Raw genomic sequence first — 6,125 nt, 5'->3', positions numbered from 1 at the left:
TCAGAGCTCAGCTTGCAATTTTGAAACAGCTCTGGTAAAATGAAATGTGTGCTGTGATTGGTCCCTATGGCCAAAAAAATATATTTTATCTTTTAGACACTTGTGATAAAGTGTTTTTCATCTCTAGTCCTTTGAGGGGTTGTCCAGGATCAGAACTAGTTTTTTTAACTAAAAACAGAGCCATGGGTTGTATGTATGTCGTATTACGGCTTAGCCCCATTCTTTCTAATAGAGCCTGAATTACCTGACAACCAGTGGACGGGTATGGCGCAGTTTCTGGAAGAAGGCAGCCATAATTTTCAAGTCTTGGAAAACCATCTGCGTATACTCAACAGATCATAATCATTACATCTTTATGATAACTATGAAGCGGTCATTTCAGGTTGTCTAACCTATGGTCAAGGCAGGACTTGCATCCATGTTGTCATGACAGACATGTTGGTACTCCTATAAAGCCCTGTGGTAGATAGGTTTGTAGGAGATCCTTCATTTTACAGTAGACTGTATCAAGTGATCAAAGATTCTCTGGAGGGAAAAAATATGTAGAACAGAAATAACTAAAATAGAATAATAATATAAAATAATATAAAAAAAATCATAATTGCAAATATTAAATGCAAAATCTGTAAAATAATTATAATTAGAATACAAATCTAAAATAAAAAAACATAAAAAGAATCATCATAAAAATCTAAAATACAAATGTGTAAAGTAACAATATTATTAATAATAAATACAACATTGCAATAAAAATATCAAAAACTCATAGTTTAAAATATAAAATAAAAAATATATAAACTAATAATTAACAATAATGCAAATCTAAAATAAAATTCCTAAAAAAGAGTAAACAAATATAAAAATATGTAAACAAATAATGATAATGTAAATCTAAAATAAAAGTATATGAAAATAATTTAAAATATTTATTTTTAATAATCTTTATTTTTATATAGCGCTAACATATTCTGCAGCGCTTTACACACATTATCATCACTGTCCCCGATGGGGCTCACAATCTAAATTCCCTATCAGTATGTCTTTGGAATGTGGAAGGAAACCGGAGTACCCAGAGGAAGCCCACGCAAACACGGGGAGAACATACAAACTTCTTGCAGATGTTGTCCTTGGGGGGATTCAAACCCAGGACCCCAGTGCTGCAAAGCAACAGTGCTAGCCACTGAGCCACCAATATATATATATATATATCTATAATAATAAATGCCCTAACCAGCTTCCGGTTGTAACAACTTCCGTCCAGTTGTAACCGGTGACGTCACCACACACACACACACGCACATGTTAACCCTCAACACACCACACCGCCTCAACACACACTCCTCTCACCTTTCACCTCCACTCATGTCCACTCACTCTTTCACTCCACATACGTTCCTTTCTCTCACTCCGTTTCTCATACTCACACCGGCATCGTCGCTGCCCCGACATCTTCCTCCGCCGCCGCGATCCAGGATCCAGACGTTCTCCAGGCCGCCGACATGTTCTTGCGGGACGCCATCTTGGATGTCGTGAAATCCCGCGAGATTCAAGATGGCGTCGCCGCAACAATATGTCGCTGGCGTGGACGACATCGGGATCCAAAAAGATGGCGTCGGCGAAATCTCTACTGCTGCCTTTGTCCTCTGTCAGTGTCTAATTACAGGGCCAATTTGCCTCTATCGCCATAACTACTGCTGCCTTGCTCCTCTGCCGGTGTCTAATTACAGGGCTAATTTGCCTCTACCGCCATAACTACTGCTGCATTGCTCCTCTGCCGGTGTCTAATTACAGGGCCAATTTGCCTATACTGCCATAACTACTGCTGCCTTTGTCCTCTGCCAGTGTCTAATTACAGGGCCAATTTGCCTCTATCGCCATAACTACTGCTGCCTTGCTCCTCTGCCGGTGTCTAATTACAGGGCTAATTTGCCTCTACCGCCATAACTACTGCTGCCTTGCTCCTCTGCCGGTGTCTAATTACAGGGCTAATTTGCCTCTACCGCCATAACTACTGCTGCATTGCTCCTCTGCCGGTGTCTAATTACAGGGCCAATTTGCCTATACTGCCATAACTACTGCTGCCTTTGTCCTCTGTCAGTGTCTAATTACAGGGCCAATTTGCCTCTATCGCCATAACTACTGCTGCCTTGCTCCTCTGCCGGTGTCTAATTACAGGGCTAATTTGCCTCTACCGCCATAACTACTGCTGCCTTGCTCCTCTGCCGGTGTCTAATTACAGGGCTAATTTGCCTCTACCGCCATAACTACTGCTGCATTGCTCCTCTGCCAGTGTCTAATTACAGGGCCAATTTGCCTATACCGCCATAACTACTGCTGCCTTGCTCCTCTGCCGGTGTCTAATTACAGGGCTAATTTGTCTCTACCGCCATAACTACTGCTGCCTTGCTCCTCTGCCGGTGTCTAATTACAGGGCTAATTTGTCTCTACCGCCATAACTACTGCTGCATTGCTCCTCTGCCGGTGTCTAATTACAGGGCCAATTTGCCTATACCGCCATAACTACCGCTGCCTTGCTCCTCTGCCGGTGTCTAATTACAGGGCTAATTTGTCTCTACCGCCATAACTACTGCTGCATTTCTCCTCTGCCGGTGTCTAATTACAGGGCCAATTTGCCAATACCGCCATAACTACTGCTGCATTGCTCCTCTGCTGGTGTCTAATTTACAGGGCCAATTTGCCTCTACCGCCATAACTACTGCTGCATTGCTCCTCTGCCGGTGTCTAATTACAGGGCCAATTTGCCTCTACTGCCATAAGTACTGCTGCCTTGCTCCTCTGACTGTTCACTGCCTGTGTCTAATTACAGGGCCAATTTGCCTCTACCGCCATAACTACTGCTGCCTTGCTCCTCTGCCGGTGTCTAATTACAGGGCCAATTTGCCTCTACCGCCATAACTACTGCTGCCTTGCTCCTCTGCCGGTGTCTAACTACAGGGCCAATTTGCCACTACCACTTCATAACTACTGCTGGGCAATTACAGGGTCAATTAGTATCTGTTTACTCTACAATACTCCAGGACGCCTTCTTCACTGCCAGATAACTGCCAAATAGACTCCTTTACCTGTGCCAACATGAGTCATAACAAAAAGTATGCCAATGCCAGTGAAAGGAAAGCAGCTTTAGCACTACGACAAAAACAACGCCGTGCTAATGAGACTCCTGAGGAAAAACACCATCGCCTTGAGAAGATTAAGGCTTATAAACGCCGTCGCCTCACACACGAATCCCCTAACTCTAAATCCATAAGATTGGCTGAAGAAGCCTCTGCACGCCGTCACCGCTGACAACAGACGGCCTCTTCCTCATCATTATTATTAGACTCACAACAGGATGCTTCCACATCAGCATGTGGAACAATTTACTGCTACACTTCATCCCATATGCCGTTCACTGACATAACTAATCAGCAATCTGTTTCTGCCCTATCAATACCACCATTCAATACCGATGCACAGTATGCCAATGCCAGTGAAAGGAAAGCAGCTTTAGCACTACGACAAAAACAACGCCGTGCTAATGAGACTCCTGAGGAAAAACAGCATCGACTTGACAAGGTTAAGGCTTATAAACGCCGTCGTCTCACACACGAATCCCCTAACTCTAAATCTATTACATTGGCTGAAGAAGCCTCTACACGCCATCACCGCCAACAACAGACGGCTTCTTCCTCATCATCTATAATAATAAATGCCCTAACCAGCTTCCGGTTGTAACAACTTCCGTCCAGTTGTAACCGGTGACGTCACCACACACACACGCACGTTAACCCTCAACACACCACACCGCCTCAACACACACTCCTCTCACCTTTCACCTCCACTCACTCTTTCACTCCACATACGTTCCTTTCTCTCACTCCGTTTCTCATACTCACACCGTCATCGTCGCTGCCCCGACATCTTCCTCCGCCGCCGCGATCCTGGATCCAGACGTTCTCCAGGCCGCCGACATGTTCTTGCGGCGACGCCATCTTGGATTTTGTGAAATCCCGCGAGATTCAAGATGGCGTCGCCGCAAGAACATGTCGCTGGCGTGGATGACTCGGGATCCAAAAAGATGGCGTCGGCGAAATCTCGCGAGATTACGCCGACGCCATTTTGGATCCCGATGTCGTCCACGCCGGCGACATGTTCTTGCGGCGACGCCATTTTGGATCGGCGAAATCCCGTGATAGTCAAGATGGCGTCGCCGCAAGAACATGTCGCCGGCGAGGACGACGTCGGGATCCAAAATGGCGTCGGCGAAAACTCGCGAGATTTCGCCGACGCCATTTTGGATCCCGACGTTGTCCACGCCGGCGACATGTTCTTCCGGTGACGCTATCTTGACTATCGCGGGATTTCACGATACTCAAGATGGCGTCGCTGCAAGAACATGTCGCCGGCGTGGACAACGTCTGGATCCAGGATGGCGCCGGCGGAAGAAGATGTCGGGGATCGTGGAGCAGCGGCGATGACGGCGTGAGTATGAGAGACGGAGTGAGAGAAGGGGTCGTATGTGGAGTGAAAGAGTGAGTGGAGATGGTGAAAGGTGAGAGGAGTGTGTGTTGAGGAGTGTGTGTGTTGAGGGTTAACATGGAAAGAGGTGTGATGCTATCGCATCCTCCCGATGCGATAGCATCGGGCCATAATCTAGTATATATATAATAATACAAATCTAAAACAAAACTATAAAAAATTCTAATAAAAAATATTAAATAACAAAGATGAAAACAATAATACAAATCTAATGTGCAAATACTGTATGTAAAAATTATGATAACACATTAAAAATGCGAAATAATAATATAAATAAAAAGTCTAAAAAAGTATCATAAAATACAAATCTAAAATAAAAATATGTAAACAAAAAATATTAATACAAATCTAAAATAAAAATATATAAAGAATTATAAAAAAAATATGCAAAATAATAATGATACAAAATAAAAATGTTAAGTAACTAACAAAAGTATACAAAAAAGAAAAAACAAAGTAGGAAATACAAAAAATGTAAAATTGAAAAATATACTAAAAATATAACCATAATACAGTACAGGTGTATATAAAATAAGTTAAAAAAATTAATTCAAATGGTAAAATAAGGAAAGAAAATGCTCATTTTGAATATAGAATTTTAAAAATCCTGTATTATTCCTAGTTTACACCTTGTATGGACATTATCCCTCTTCGCTCCATCCGTACACCAGCTGGAGTTTACTGTCACCAAAAGGTTGGAAGAAGGGTCTTGGCTGACTAACAACATCTGGTTTCTGGGCCTCGATCTTTTCAGATATCCCATATTTTATAGATTTAACGTTGTAGTACACAGCAAATTCCTTTCACCCCTCGAATAATAATAATCTCTATTATACTGTTCTATCCATCCTCCTAATCAACCAAGTGAGAAACCCAGTCATTGACGTTACTATTGTACGACAACTCCCAACTCCATATTATTTTTTGACTAATTATCTGGACTATTGGCTATCAGTGTTTAACCCTCTGTCTGCCTTGTTCGGCCTATCACAGTCATTTCGTAGTAGGATGAAAAAAGTATATACAGACATTATCTTTGGCTGACATCTAGTGGCAGAAATTAAAACTGCAATTTTTCCCTTTATTTTGTCCGTTTGGGCATTTGTAACATAACATTGGGATTAATATGACAATCATTTTTATTTAATTGTATTGGTTTTTAAACTTACTTTCAGGGCGATTTGCACTTTTATTGGAAATCTAAAGAATCTAATATACAGTATTTTGATCAATTTCTATATAGAAATAAGGGTTAAGGCTGTGTACCAATCCTTTATTCATTCCCTTCATTATATACATAATTTTCTATACATGACTCAAACTGTCACTGATTGTGTAAACTTCACACTAGACCTCAAGCAGCTTGGATTGTCTATCTCTCCACTCTTCCTCCAGACTCTGGGACCTTGATTTCCAAGGTCTACTGTGAAATATCCACAATCAGTGATGGTTTGGGGAGCCATGTCATCTGCTGGTGTAGGTCCACTGTGTTTTATCAACACCAAAGTCAGCGCTGCTGTCTACCAGGAAATTTTAGAGCACTTCATGCTTCCCTCTGCCGACAAGCTTTTTGGAGATGGAAACTT

Source organism: Dendrobates tinctorius, unplaced genomic scaffold (assembly GCF_039654945.1).
Source record: "Dendrobates tinctorius isolate UK_male_01 unplaced genomic scaffold, ASM3965494v1 ptg000019l, whole genome shotgun sequence".
Classification (NCBI taxonomy): Eukaryota; Metazoa; Chordata; class Amphibia; order Anura; family Dendrobatidae; genus Dendrobates; species Dendrobates tinctorius.
The sequence above is the reverse complement of the archived record's forward strand: the minus strand, read 5'-3'. Positions refer to the sequence as shown.